Source organism: Felis catus, chromosome C2 (assembly GCF_018350175.1).
Source record: "Felis catus isolate Fca126 chromosome C2, F.catus_Fca126_mat1.0, whole genome shotgun sequence".
In the NCBI taxonomy this organism is placed as follows: domain Eukaryota; kingdom Metazoa; phylum Chordata; class Mammalia; order Carnivora; family Felidae; genus Felis; species Felis catus.
This window is the reverse complement of record NC_058376.1, coordinates 117650462-117666424: the sequence shown is the minus strand read 5'-3', so window position 1 is coordinate 117666424 and position 15963 is coordinate 117650462. Positions and strand designations below refer to the sequence as shown.

At 39.6% G+C, this 15963-nt stretch overlaps 1 long non-coding RNA gene across 2 annotated transcripts; it reads right to left on the bottom strand.

Annotated features, from left to right (window-relative positions):
- Positions 1 to 1529: 1529 nt before the first annotated feature.
- Positions 1530 to 15073, bottom strand: LOC123380104. 2 transcript variants are annotated; one of them, XR_006585427.1, is made up of 3 exons: positions 13204 to 15073; positions 10057 to 10781; positions 1530 to 6458 (listed from the first exon to the last, which is right to left on the bottom strand). It is a non-coding gene; the product is annotated as an uncharacterized LOC123380104 (long non-coding RNA). The 2 variants fall into 2 exon arrangements; XR_006585426.1 differs by lacking the exon at positions 13204 to 15073 and having other exon boundaries at positions 10057 to 11587.
- Positions 15074 to 15963: the final 890 nt, after the last annotated feature.

The window sequence follows — 15963 nt, the reverse complement described above, 5'->3', positions numbered from 1 at the left end:
AGCACAAGTTTTACACTAAGCAGTCAGTCAAGGAAAACTGAATAGCAGCATCGCTAACGTGACCATATCATATTTGAACTCCTCCTTCCACAGATCAGTTCTGCCCTGGGGGGGGGGGGGTGGATTTCCCAACTTCAGACTACCCTGTGGTCTTGTGGGCAGGCAATCATTACAGAAAAATGAGCGACATCATGACAAGTTGGTTATTTCACTGAATCTGGCCAATGATTACAAAGACATTCCAATGTGATTTCGCTTACTGGATATCAGGTATTTTCTAAGCTAAAAATGTTTAAAACCTGGTAGATTTCTGGGAGGTATGGTGAGCTTAAAAATAAAGATACCTTTCCATTAATTAGGATCAGAATCAAAGTGTTTGCGCTGCCGGAAAGAAAGAAGCCCAGTTCTGCAAGGAATTCATCTGGACTGAGTTTGTGTAAGTGAGAGAGTCCAGCAATTGGGTAGGCTGGAAACAACCAGTGAGTCATCAAATGGGATCGAGCTGGATGAAGAAAAAGAAAATGGGAGCGGGTGAGACGATGATATTTTTAAAATAAAAACTAGTGGATTACACTTTCCTTTTTTTGAAATTACAATATTAAGAAAATGTGGTATACGTACTCAGATGGTGGAAAAAGTGCTCCAACAGCAGTCACTTTCATGCAAAGTGCACGAAAAGAATATCCCTAAGTCATTGTAAAATAATTACAAATAAGTCCAGGATAAGTTGTTTTGTTTTATTTTCATTTTTTTTTAAGAAGGCTCCACGCCCAAGGTGGGGCTTGAACTCACAATCCTGAGATCAAGACTCACATGCTCTGCCAACTGAGCCAGCCAAGCGCCCCACAATAAGTTCTTTTAACCTTTATGAGTGTCAGTTTTCTTATCTATAAAATAGTATTTTCATTCCTATTTTGCAAGTTGGAGGATATAGATAAGAAATAACCCAGGCAAAGTCCCTCACTTAGCACATATATTGGTACAGAGTAGCTGTTTTACAAAGGGCAGTTGATTAATAAACAGTAACCATAATCTTCACCTTAGATTTTAGAAAGCATATATATATATATATATATATATATATATATACACACACACACATATGTACATACATATATATACACATATATAGCATATATAATTAATTATATATTAATTTATTGTATTAACTATAGTACTATCATTGCAGTCACTACTCAGGGGCATAGCTTCCCTAGAGTCTTCAGAGTAGAGAACAGAGAGACCAATCTAGCTCAGGAAATTTTAAGGAACTTAAAAAGAGTAAGCCCCAGATTCATCATCTCAAAACCGACTCACAAGAGCACAAACTTTAACCAAAGCTTTATGATTAAAAACCCACACTCATAATTGTACATAATTCACTAAATCTCTTCAAAACAGCTTTCAAAACCTGCATTCCTAAAAAAGTGGTGGGAGTCATTTGCAAGAGAAGCTAGAGAAATGAGTCTCTCTGAGACCTTCATCTCCAGGTCAAAGTGCTTGTCCTCAGGAGTCTTTTCTGGAAATCATCTTTTTTTTTTTTTTTTTTTTTTTTTTTTACTGGTCTTCTTGTGCCAGGATATGAAGCTTCAGCCACTCACTCTACAAAGGCTCCCTTAAGCTTAAAAATCTCAAATCACCTTGGTCCCAAGGACTATTTATGCCATATACATCCTCCTCAACACGTAATATGTTTAGGTAAGTCGAACACTAGTTACAAGCAAAGATGGGGAAGGTAGAGGTAAAGAGCCCAATTATTTAATTACACTCCAGTCACAGAAAGGAGCCGAGCACGTCTTCTGAGGCAAAAGAGAACAGAGTATGTTACTTGCAGCACTCCCCATAGATAAATTCAAAATATTAGTGGGTATTAATGATCTGAAAGGACACTATCAAACAGAAAGGAAATGCAAGCCTGACCATCAAGCGGTTTGATATAACAAGAGTTAGTATTTAATTAATGCTAAGACACTGTTCTAAGGCCTTCACATGAATTGGCACATTTAATCACTACAGCAAACCTATGAAGTATGAATGTATTATTATGCACATTTTACAAGTTTGGAAACTGAGGTCTACAAAGGACAGGTTCCTTATTCAAGACTACACATGTACTAAGTGGGCATACTCATATTAGAACCAAAGATAAAGCCAATATTTAAATCAAAGGTGTCCGATTCCAGAGCCTGAGCTCATACCACTTCCTAATATTGCCTTCCTAAATTAGTAAAATCGTCTATACATATTTTTTCTCATAAAATAGTCTACAAATCAGAAATCTTTGTACTGGTTAGAAGACCTATTAAGATTTATTGGGAGTATCTCCTACCATGAAGTAAAGCTTTCAGCCAATGTAAGTAGACTTGTACCTTATCAGGAAATGAGGCAATGAAAAATCATGTCTTCTGCTTAGGGGAGACAAGCTTATGAAAAATTAGTTTTCTTCTGACGGCTATAGTCTTTTGTGGGAGCAATATGGAAAGCCTGATCCTGAGTCACAGACCAAGATTGCTTTGCATGACATTACATTGTCCCTGATTAGATGCTGCTCAGGGATCCAAATCTACCCTGCTTATCTCTCCGAGACATGAAAAGGTAACTCTGCGTCCCTGAGCCACGGCAAGAGGGCATCACTTTCCACAGCTATGGAAATCAGTACTTGTCCCAAGGAAAAGAATGCCTGCCCCCTAAAATTAATGTACACTAGGAGAAAGACAATGAAAAGATTATGCTTTTTTTATGTTCACTTATTTTTGAGAGAGAATGGGAGAGACAGAGCATAAGGAGGGGAGGGGCAGAGAGAGAGGAAGACACAGAATCTGAAGCAGCCTCCAGGCTCCAAGCTGTCAGCACAGAACCCGACGCGGGGCTCGAACTCACAAACCATGAGATCATGACCTGAGCCGAGGTCGGACGCTTAACTGACTGAACCACCCAACATCCCGAAAAGATTATACTTAATGACACTTTCCTCTTTGTTTTTAACACCCAAATACCTGTTGTCCCTTAGTAAGTACCTGATGTAAAAAGTAATTTAGTTGATGCTTTTGTTTGGGGATGGAACAATTTACATGAGCTGGCAGAAAACTCATCACGCTGGCCTGGAAGAGACCCTTAAACTGAGTCTCCCTAAGAAAATGCTTAAGCAGAGTGGGACTTGTCAGGGGTCAGACTGGTTAAATTTAGAACTGACTTTCCACAAGTAGAAAGTTAAAATCAGTTATAGCATAAATAAATGAGAATAAAATGAGACTCAGTTTTGTTCAAAAGAAAAGGAATAAGCATGAGAAAATAGCTTTTCAAAATCTTAAAGATCTGGCTCTTATGGATAAACTCCAAACCCCATCAGAAAAGTAACCAATTTCAATATAAATTTGTTATTAAAGACCGTTCTTGATGTCAGAACAATAATGAGGATGAATCAACTATAATCAAGAATTTTGTTCAGGAAGACAGCACAATGCCAGAGAAGGAAACAAAGCAGTAAATTAGAAATAATAGTAAAATTCAGGCCTGTTAGCTTTGAAAAAGACACATCTATTTCAAAGATCAGCAAAGGACTGAATGATACAGGGGAGGGGATATCGATTGTAGTCAGATGTCACAAGGTAAGTATTGCATAATAACAAAGAGGAACACTGAAAATAGTCATGTATCCTAGAAGGAGAAATGGACAGTTTTCACAATGCTTCAAAATATTACAATTAGAAACAAAGAAAAGCCAGTTAGAAGATTTGAGCCTCAAACACATTTATTTTAAAAGTTCCCATGAGATTCATGATCCTAAACTAATCCTGCTTCCAGAAAGCAACTTTATATCATGGTCATGCAGATTCCTTTTATAAGTGGCATTTGAAAAAAGTTAACAGAGGGGCACCTGGGTGGTCCGTCAGTTAAGGGTCTGACTCTTGATTTCAACTCGGGTCATGATCACATTGTTCCCGAGATCAAACCCTGTGTCATGCTCTATGCTGACAGTGCGGAACCTGCTTGGGATTCTGTCTGTGCCCCTCCTGTGCATGCACTGTGATGCACATGCCCATATGCTCACACTCTCACTCTCTCTCTCTCAAAATAAATAAATAAACATTAAAAAAAAAAGAAACAAAGTTAACAGAAAATGTTTCATCTTCAGTAATACAGGAGACCGATTTTTTTTTAAAATGCATCATCTGGTTATGAGGATGTGGCGGCTAAAGAGAAACTCACTGTGTTCAAAGGAACATGTGGAAAGATACATGATATAGAAAATCTGCCACCTACAAGGAAAATCTGGAGGAGAAAATATCTCTGGTTATGCTAGTTAAGTCTGGTCTTGTACTAAGGTTTTCCAGCTTATTCGCCAGGCTGCTGAAGTGGTGATATAAATAAGATGTAATTATTGGTTTGCCCTTGAGAATTACAGACTTTCTGAGATGAAAGGAAAGCATCAGAGAGATCACAAACCTGAAATCCCTTAGGTCACAAACCCGAGTATGTAGTGAGGTCAGAGACATTAATGTATGAAGGGGGCCCAGGGGGGTAGTGTGGTGATCAGCAAAGGTGTGCCCGCGTAAAAGGGATGGTTTAGCCATGCGAGAACCCAGGCTCTGCATTGCCAGATCTTCTATTTCGCATAAGAAATTGGAAACACAGATTTACATGTAAATAACCTACTTTTCTCTTTCTCTCTGCCCCTCCAGTGCGTGCTCGCTCTCTCTCTCTCTCTCTCTCTCTCTCTCAAAAATAAATAAATAACCTAGTTTTCTTTTCATATTTACTTTTTATATTTATTTTTAATAGACTGTTTTTAGAGCAGTTTTATGTTCACAACAAATTGAACAGAAGGTACAGAGATTTCCCATATACTCCCACGTATGTATAGTTTCAAATAATGTTTGTCTGATCCCGAATGCCATGTTATTTCCAATGGGCCACATGGCTTCTCAATTCCAAATACCCACCAACATTTTTTTTTGATGTTTATTTATTTTTGAGAGAGAGGGGAAGAGAGAGCAAGCAAGGGAGGGGCAGAGAGAGAGGGAGACAGATCCTAAGTGGGGTCCGAGCTGACAGCAGAGAGCCCGATGGAGGACTTGAACTCACGAACTGCGAGATCATGACCTAAGCCAAAGTCAGACGCTTAACCGACTGAGCCACCAGGTGCCCTGGCCACCAAAAATGTTTTCATTAATAACCTTTACTTTTTGTAGCAATCTTAGATAAATGAAAGCTAAGCAGAAACAGAGTGGAAAGTACAGAGTTCCTGTATATTTTCTTCCCCCACACATGCCTAGCCTCCCCCAGGATCAACATTGCCCACCAGAGTGCTACATTTGTTACAACTGATAAACCTACATTAACTCATCATTATTCCCCAGAGTGGATAGTTTACACCGAGGTTAACTCTTGGTGTTGTACATTCTATGGGTCTGGACAAATGTATGACCTATTGTTCCCTCCCTCCAATCCTGACAACCACTGATCTTTTTATCGTCTCTATAGTTGTGCCTTTTCCAGAATGTCATATGAGTCCATAACCGCACAGTAGGTAGCCTTTTCAGATTAGCTGCTTTCATTCAGTAATATGTATTTAAGGTTCATCCATTTCTTTTTATTGCTTCATAGCTCATTTTCTTTTTAGCACTGAAAAATATTCTGTTGTCTAGATGTACCGCAGTTTATTTATCCATTCACCCACCGAAGGACATCTTGGTTGCTTCCAAATTTAAGCAGTCATAAATGAAGCTGCTTAAACATCTGTGTCCAGGCTTTTGTGTGGGTATCAGTCATCAACTCTTTTGAGTACATACCAAGGAGCCCAACTGCTGGGTGGTATGGTAAGAGTATATTAGCTTTTCTAAGAAACCACCAAGCTGTCTTCCAAATCGGCTGTACAATTTTGCACTCCTACAAGCAATGAGTGACAGTTCCTGTTACTCCACATTCTCACCAGCATTTGGTGTTTTCAGTGTCCTGGATCTTGGCTATTCTGGCAGGTGAGTAGAGGTATCTCCTTGTCGTTATGAGGAGTTTTTAAATGCTCCAGAATCTTTGACTAAAAGCAAGAAGAAAGGGAGGCAGGGAGGGAGAGAGGAAGAGCCCTGTGTGAATCAAATAAACCGCATCTCTGGCCTACCGGAATTCTGATCCCATGCAATATTTCAGAGACAAGGAGATAAAGAGTTTGACCCGTGATAAAGGCAAGGGTCCAGTCAAGATCACACAGTTAGTTGCTGGAAGAGCAGAGATTATCTTAGGATGCAGGCTTCCTTTCTCCCAGCTCAGAGCCTGCCTGGTTTGTGCAGCTTCAGATATTTTCACAAATTCACACTGAAAGTTTTATGTTTCTTCAGAGCTTGGCAGTGGCCTTGCTTGTATGCTTCCTTCAACTTAACGGCTTGGTTGAAACATTTCCAGATAAACTCCAGCTCCACAGCCAATGTTGCTCTGGCCCATCAAGTAAGTCTTCTCTCAATCTGGGAGGCAAGTTGGAAACAAAGGTTAAACACTGATGTTTTATGGAGGATCTCAGAGTCGGAATCGGTGCAATTGAAACCTTCACTCCATGCTGGGCCTAATGTTTTGGAATCTATGTCTTTTCTTTCTACTAAGCATTTCCAGTGTGTTGGTGCTGAGGTGAATATAAAAGCTATTCCAGGAATAAGGATTTACTAAAGCTTTTAGTTTAGGTTTATTTATTTATTTATTTATTTATTTATTTAAAGTACTCTGCCTTAACCTATGCAAGTAAACCTTGGAGCCAAAGATTCCATGAAGGAAACTAAGTTCTAAGGAGTTAGAAGCATAAAGATGGTGCATAAAATGATGACAATAAAAGCCAAAAGGACAGAAAGGTGACAAAAGATGACAGGGAAAAGCTGTGTGCTCAGAATAAAAAGGAAGTTAACACTACTAAGGAGGGGTATTATTTTATTAATCTATAAATATGGCCCAAATGGTATTTTTTAGGAAAGGGACCCTTCAATACATCTTCAATGACAGACAGGAAAAAGGAGCTTTAAGGCAGTATTTGAAAAGTAATTATGTACAATAAGTGTCTACGGCTTATAGCCCCTTCAGTGTCAAAACTCACTCTTACAATCATTCAGCACCACATGTGTTTGATTTTTTTACTCTAAAATTGGCTCCGGCACAGAAACTTAGTAGATTTCTAGAGATTCTCACATAATCATGATTATTTTAGGAATCACGAGTACTGTGAGTTATAAATATTTATATCATATCTTCTTTTATACCAAAGCTGTTTACTATTTTAATGTGTGAGAGATCTGGGGAGGGAATTTTTTTATATTTTATAATACTGGAAAAGACTTGGTGATCCCTAGAACCCAGAGCACTATTTTCCTCTGGTGAACTGATGTCGCTATTGTCATTACAAGTCGTCTTCAAAGACCTGGCGATTTTGATAAAAGCAATATAGAGCTACCCATACAAAAGAAATTCTTTCATGTGCTTTCAACCAATAGAATTTAATAAAACATGGTTCATCTGTTTTGTGTTTTTTTATCCGAATCTTCAGAATGGTCTGCTATTGCTGATAGCTTTAGTCAACAAAAATAAACATTTTGGGTGGGAGGAGATGCATACCGTAGTATTTACCATTAAAATTGAGGAAGGGAGGAAAATAAAGGTCAAGGTAATTTGGGTTTCAATTATTTTTCTCTAACTAGTATTAGTAAAGACACAACTTTCCAATAATCAAATTCATTTCCATAAATGTCACTATAAAATTCAGAATACCTTTTATCACACCTCTATAGCAAAGTGTTTTCCTTCTCCCTTGCTTTCCTATCGAGGGGGCCTGTGGTCAGCCTGTGTGGGAGGAACCGAACATCCTAGGGTAACTACAAACACGGGGTCCTCTCCTCAGTTGGCACATCATTGAGAAATTTGACCTCCCACCCCACAAGTCCTCAGATTGTGTCATTAGCCCTGAACCCATGGAGACTGTTTTACGTTTTACTGTTTATTTACTTTTGAGAGAGACAGAGACAGAATGCGAGTGGGTTAGGGGCAGAGAGAGGGAGACACAAAAGCAGAAGCAGGCTCCAGGCTCCGAGCTGTCAGCACAGAGCCCGATGTGGGGCTTGAACTCATGAGGTGGAAGATCATGACCTGAACCGAAGTCGGACGCTCAACCAACTGAGTCATCCAGGCGCCCTGAGACTGTTTTATACTCTTAACAATCTTCTTGGGGTCGGGAGGGTTGGTTCTCATCTAACACCGTGTTGGGAAATACTACCTTTATGCTGAAGACTCCCACATTCACCTCTTTTTAGGCCTCTCTCCTGAACTTAAGATCGTATGTCTAACTGCCTTAAAGTTACCTCAGATACAGCATATCCGAATGAGCTCATTATCTTCCTCTGAATCCCAGTGGACAGAACCATCCGTCCAATTGCCTAAGACATAAATCTGGTTGTAAGCATTGGCTCTTCTCTCTCACTCTTTTCCCTGTAGCCAATTAATTACTCATTTCTGTTTTCTTCAGCAGTCTCGTTTGCCTCCAATTTGCCAAATTTTCTACTACTCACAATGAAGGACTCTATGATATGTTTCCTGGATTATTGCCATATCTTTTCAAATGGGATCTGCTCCTTCATTTTTTGAAACCCCCTACAACTAACTCATTTCCGTAGGCAGACTGACCTTTAAAAAAGTCGTGCTGACCATACCCATCCGCTAAAACACCTACGTAGTTCCTCATCGCTCTTCAGGTAAAGTCTGAGACATACGTGGCTTATGTGGTCCGTGCGACTGTCCCTCGAGAGTCTTTAGCATCCCTGGTTTTCCACATTCCACTTTATTCAGTCTCTTCTCCTGACCTAAACTGTCTAATTTATCACTCTTCAGAATTCAGCTTAGAGTATTACTTCCCTTGAAAGCTTCCCCTGAGATTTCCTACGTGCTTTGCTAGCAAACTGGACTTCCCTTATCTTCAAACCTATAGTACTGTACTGCAATTACATATTTCTTTAGTCAAAAGAGGTTTATTGAGCCTCCACATGCCAAGGGCTATTCTAGTTATGCTCAGTATAGTAGTGAACACGACAAACAAGTTCCCATTCTCCAGGGCTATACTTCAATGGGAGCTATTAACACATAAATACATGTCAGAGAGTGGTGAGTGCCATGAAAAAGAACAAGGCAAGGTAATAAGATATAGTGTAATTGGAGCAAGAAGAAATTTATAGTTCATGGTAATTAGGGAAGGCGTCTCTGATAAGCCAGCAGAGTCATGAAAATGGGGCGGGGGGAGCGAGTCATATGGCTTTCTGAGGAAGAGGATCCCAGGTAACAGAACAATACACACAGACACACTAAGAGAGGAATGAGCGGAGCATAATCTAGGACAAGGAAAGGTCCGGGAAGGTTAGAGCCGACAAGGCAAGGAGGACAACCATAAGGGTGAGGCCAGAGTAGGGGGAGTCAGGGGCAGATGGCAACAGTCATTCGGCCATTGATAGCCCTCATGTACACTTTGGGTGTTATTTTGTGTGGAATGAAAACCATAGAGTCTTGTCACCTGACTTAGAAGGATTACTGACTGCTGTTTGGAAAAAAGACTAAGAGACATGTGTAGGCGAAAGAGAGTATTTGGAAGATTATTGCAGTCAGTAGTCTTGGCAAGAGCCAATAGTAGCTTAGACTGCTATGTAGTGCTGGAGACAGTAGGAAGCGATGTTCTTGGAACATGTTTTGAAGGTAAAGTCAAAAGTATTTGCAGATGTTTTGGACACAAGATGTAAGAGAAAGAGAGGAGTCAAGGATTATACCATAGTTTTCATCTAAACAGCTAAGAATATAGTTACCATTAGGGGCGCCCGGGTGGCTCACTCGGTTAAGCATCTGACTTCGGCTCAGGTCATGATCTCACGTTCCGTGGGTTCGAGCCCCGTGTTGGGCTCTGTGCTGACACCTCAGAGCCTGGAGCCTGCTTCAATTCTGTGTCTCCCTCTCTCTCTGCCCCTCGCCTGTTCACACTCTGTCTCTCTCTCTCTCTCTCTCTCTCAAAAATAAATAAACAGAAAAAAAAAAAAAGAATATAGTTACCATTATATGGAGATGAAGAAGTCTATGCCAGGGCCAAAGTTAGGAGGGAGAAATCAAGAATTCAGTGTTGGGTGTGGTAGGTTTGAGATGCCCATGAGAGATCTAAGTGGAGATGTAGAGAACAAGTTGGATATTAATCAGAATGGATATAGTTGCCGTGGCTTAATCACATCCTGAAATTTTTAAAAAGTGAGGATGGAGACCTGGTTTTTGGTTTTGGTTTTCCATCTGCTAAATTCCTATCCTTAAGACGTGCTTGGTACAAGTAGGCATTCCATCAGTAATTGATATTTGATTTAAAAATGTATAAATGAATTTCTAGTTTCATGATTTGAAAAGAGCCTCAGATATTTTTAGTGATTTCTGAGCCAGGACCAATGATTCTATGATTTCATTTGTTTAATAAGAAACTATGTGAATCGAGAATGAGGAATTGTTCACTCCAGCAAAGTGTACTCTGAAACAACATCAACAAGACAAAACAATTCTTTTTCACTGGACAAACCATCAGGGGATTGCTTACTTGACAAATTTCACCTGTTCAAGGCTTAAGTGTCTGTGACATTGTATCCAAGAGATACTTAATCGGCTTTGTTTGCAGAGTCCCCCTTATGATAGCCTAATCACTTCTTCTCTGTGACAATAAGGAAGTAGGGACAACTGCCTTCAGATTAGAGCTTGCAAACTGCCCTGACAATCTTGATCTGAGTTCATTCAGTGTTGGCCTATAGAGGGATAAAAGAAAATTAATTGGCAACAAATGAACGAGAGAATTTTATTTACATTTGGATTTCTGGGTTTTTTTTTTTTTAATAAAAATGATTAATATTGAGCCACACTGGGCCAGCTGTCTGGCAATGTGTTAACTGGCTGGTAACGAGGGGCTTCTCTAGGATGGCTGTGTGCTCATCGGCGACCCCACTTCAGCAAGTGATCTAATTAGCATTATATTAGACAAAGGTTGTAGACCACCCAGAAATTATCTTTCTTAAAAATTAATAGTGGAAAAAAAAAAAAGAATCATATTGTCTGGTGGGGGGGGGGGGAATGAACCTCAACCTATATCTCACACCATAGAGAAAAATCAGTTGAGAAAGATCACAGACCTAAATGTAAAAACTACAAGTACAGAGTTTCTAGAATATTCATAAAGGTGTAAGAATATTCATAAGAGAATATTTTCAGAAACTAGGGGTAGGCAAGAATTTTCTAGACAGACTCTAAAATTAACTATTCTAAGCTATTTAAAAGACTATTTTGAACTATCAACTATTGAAGTATTAAAAATTAATGTAACAGACTTTATCAAAATTTTAAATTTCTGTTTATTAAAAGATATTACGAAGAAATTGAATAGGAAGGTCATGGACTGAGAGAAAATATTTACTATACATATAAGCAACTCTAACTCAATAAGAAGAAGAAAGGGGCACCTGGGTGGCTCAGTCGGTTAAGCATCCAACTTCAGCTCAGGTCATGATCTCACGGCTTGTGAGTTTGAGCCCCAGGTCAGGCTCTATGCTGACAGCTCAGAGCCTGGAGCCTCTTCAGATTCTGTGTCTTTCTCTCTCTCTCTCTCTCTCTCTCTCTCTCTCTCTGCCCCTCCCCCACTCACACTCTGTCTCTGTCTCTCAAAAATAAAATAAACATTAAAAAAATAAAAAGAAGAAGAAGAAAAGTAACCTAATCTAAACATGGGCAAAAGGCTTATACAGGCAGGTCACAAAGGAAGAAATACAAATGGCCAAAAAACACATGAAAAAATGTTCAACATCCTCGGTCATTGGAGAGGTGCAAATTAAAAGTCACATTACATGCCCATCAGAATGGCTAAAATAAAAAAGCCTAATACTGCCAAATCTGAGTAAGGATATGAAACAACTGGAACTCTCACACATCGCTGGCGTATAAATTGGTAAATGAGTTTGAAAGTTAGTCTGGCAAGTTCTTATACCATTGAACATGAACCTATTCTGTGAAAATTCCATTCCTAGGTATTTACCCAGAAGAATGAAAAATATATCTCCACAAAACAATGTATACAAAAATGTGTACAGCAGTTTTATTCTTAGGTGCTAAAAACTGAAAACAATCAAACATCCATCAGCTGTGAATAAAGAAATGGTGGCGTATTCATTCTAGGACTATTACAAAGCTCGTAGTACTCAGGCTCGGCTAGGAAGAATTTCTAGGGTGATGAAAATGTTTTACATCTTGATGATATTGGTATATGCAAATATCCAAACTCTACACATTTTATATTTAAATCCATGCATTTTGCTGTATATTGATTTTACCTCAGTTAAATGTTTTTTTTTCTTTTTTTGTTATCAAAAAAGCATTCTATTCAATTAACTAAATGTAACTATCTCTACCAAGCACCAAATTCAACATAAATGCCCCCTAAGCAAACGTTTAAAGAAAACAATATAGTTGCTTTCTGCACTTAGTATCACTTCCTCAGATATCAATTTAACCAATATACCTCCTTGTGAATTTTGAATACACTATTATGTTGTTTTAATAAGCTTATAGGGGCACCTGGGTGGCTCAGTCTGTTAAGCGACTGCCTCTTGATTTCGGCTCAGGTCGTGATCAAAAAGGTTTGTGGGATGGAGCCCCCTGTTGAGCTCTGTGCTGACAGCAGGGAGCCTGCTTGGGATTCTCTCTCTCCCTGTCTCCCTGCCCCTCCCCTGCTTGTGCTTTCTCTAAATACATAAATAAACTTAAAAAAAAAAAAAAATGTGAGCTTATACTTTGTACATAAGAAAACCAAATTTCTGTGTAAGAAAACCAAACTCTGACAGGTCCAGGGGTTACTGCAGCTAAACACAGCTTCCATAAAGCCCCAGCAGAATTCCTCCTTCAGCGGCAGAGGCGGAGGCATCTGTGAAAGCACCTACTCTTGCCAAACATCTTAAGTTCTGCCTCCATCAGTATTTCTAATCCACAACTCCCCACCTTCCTTTCCCAACTGGCAGAAGTTGACAGAAAATAACTAGGATTACTCACTCTCTAGGTAAACCGCCCCACTCCAAGTAAAAGCATCCCCCACCCCTGCACCCCGCAGCGTCTTAGTCCATTTGAGCTCATCTAACAAACTACTAATGACTGGGTGGTTTATAAACAACAAAATTTCTTTCTCACTGTTCTGGAAACCGGGAAGCCAGAGATCAGGGTGCCAGCAGATTCAGGGCCTAGTGAGAGCCCACTCCCTGGTTCGACCGGGAGAGAAAAAAAACCAACCCTGACCTTGGTAGGGAAAAATTATGTTCTAAGATGGCCGACAGGAATGATAGGGAATTCCGGTCCCCGCCGGAAGACTCCCCTTCCGGGTTCTTCTTCCTGCCCCACTTCCCTGGCGCGCCAGATTGCCTCTAATGCGGAAGTAGTGGACTATAAATTGTCCCTCAGGCTTGCGCTCGGGCAGTCAGATCTTTGGAGAGACCGGTTCCCCTGAGCCCGTCGATGTAAATAAACCTCCGATCCTCCAAGATCTCTGAGTGCCGGTTCTTCTGTCAGCGATCCAGCCTGGTTCCATAACAGGTTCTTCACTGGCTGTATTTTCTAGGCGTCCTCACCGGGTAGTAGGGGAGAATCGTTGTCTCCTCAGCCCCTTATAAGGGAACTCATTCCATTCATAGGTTCCATCCTCATGACCTCATCACTTTCCAAAGTCCCCGCCTCCTAGTACCATTACATCGGGGGTTAGATTGTAACATGAATTTGGGGACCTACAATTATTCATTCCTAGGACCTCGTTAGAGAGTTCCTTGAGATTTTCCTGCTGTTTTCTAAAAAAAAGGCCTAATCTATCCAAGCCTCGGATTTCTGATTCCTCAGGAAGCCTCTGAAATAAACGAAACTTGAAGTGCAATAGCACTTTTCATCTGCTGTCCTGAGGAGTGAATTTAACAGCCTGCAACTCTTAACAGCTTGCTTTCTGATGCAGGCACTTTCTGAAACAGCTTGTGTCTCTTATCACAGATGATTACCTTTTGAACAACGGTTTCAAACTAAAACTAAATGAGATTTTAAAAACAGATATGAAATGATTTTGTTTTAAAAAATTGCTATATTGACTACCCAAAGAAAATACAACCTTTTTCTTGCTTACTTTAATCCTCAGAGACTAAAACCCCATATATTTTGTTCCATAATAAATAGAGTTACAATTTCACTGGAATCCAGGGCATCTCCACAATCTTTTAAAATTCCATTTTTCCAAAATATAAGTTTTGATCCAGAGACCACTAGTCCTGGGTTGATGTGATGTCCCACCCAGGGAGGGTTGAGAAATTGAGTATTTCCACCCTAGCTTTGATAGTGGAAGGAGATGAGAAATTTGAATGGCTCAGAGGCAGCTGCAGTTTCTATCTGCCCATAAACTGACATTCTGGATGATTTGATGAAACAAATGAGGCACCAAAATTTACAATCGGAAATGAAATTCTTTCATACGAGTGTGGAGTGCATTAGCCTTTTGTAATTCAGTCTTTCACAAAAGTTTTGACTCTTCTAAGAAAAAGATGGGCTATGTACATTGCTTAAATAAACATAAACTGGAGTGTTTGCAGACTGCCTTAAGATAGTGTCCATCAAATGTTGTTCTTTAGAGAGTACAGTTGATCTCTCAATAACACAAGCCAGATGTTGGTCAGATGCTAGATATAGCTAGACTTGACCCTAAATGTGACTTTGCTATTACTGTGGGTAAGTTTGAATTACTGCTTTCTATGCTTTATTTATCTTAGGCTTGTAAATTAGTAAGTAATGGTAGTCTGTGCTCTCAAAATGTATGCATGGAAAACCCCAGTACTGTCTGCGTGGCACAGACTACAAGCATATGGGACTGATAGATTTCCCTAGGGAGAAGTAATGGTGAACTAGGGCCATAATTAGAACTGGATTATAATGTGATGAAATGCATAATGATTACCTTTTAAAAAGATAATACTTTTTTTTAAGCTTATTTATTTATTTTGAGAGAGAAAGAGGGAAGGGGAGAGAGAGAGTCGGGGGGGGGGGGTGTCAGAGAGAGAGAGAGAAAGAATCCTAAGCAGGCTCTGCTCAATCAGTGCAGAGCCCAACACAGGGCTGGATCCCTTGAATCATGAGATCATGACCTGAGATGAAATCAAGAGTTGGACGCTTAACCTACTGAGCCACCCAGACACCCCTTGAAAGGATGATTCTTGATCAAAGTTCAGACCTTTAGTAAATATAAGTTCTTCTACTTATTACCTTTTAAAGTAAAAATACAGATCAATAGATTGGCATTTTAATGACCCTTTTCTAGGATTAGATCTCTTTGTAGTGAATTTGAGATACTAAACATTCATGAATGAGCATCCATGCTTGACCTTCAAAATATCAAATTCCTCTTCGTCTAAAGTTACACTGTCTTCATTTTCTCTTTTAGTAAGTATCTCTTCTGCTCGCATTTTTGTTTACATGAACTTATTTACACAAAAATCTAAAGTGAAAGAGAGAAATGATTTTGAATTATGTCCAGTTTGACCATTAAGGGTAAAAAACAATTAGGAGTCCAACAAGAAAAATGAAGTTACATACATAAAATGTATTATTTTGTCATGTTCCTAAGTGCTTCAAATTATATTTTAACTGAAAGAAGCAGGAGTTATAGGGGCGCCTGGGTGGCTCGGTCAGTTGGGAGGCCGACTTCGGCTCAGGTCGTGATCTCGTGGTCTGTGAGTTCGAGCCCCGCGTCGGGTTCTGTGCTGACAGCTCAGAACCTGGAGCCTGTTTCAGTTCTGTGTCTCCCTCTCTCTGACCCTCCCCTGTTCATGCTCTGTCTCTCTCTGTCTCAAAAATAAATAAACAGTAAAAAAAAAAAATTTTTTTTTAAAAAAGAAGCAGGAGTTATAAATAAGGATTCAGATAACA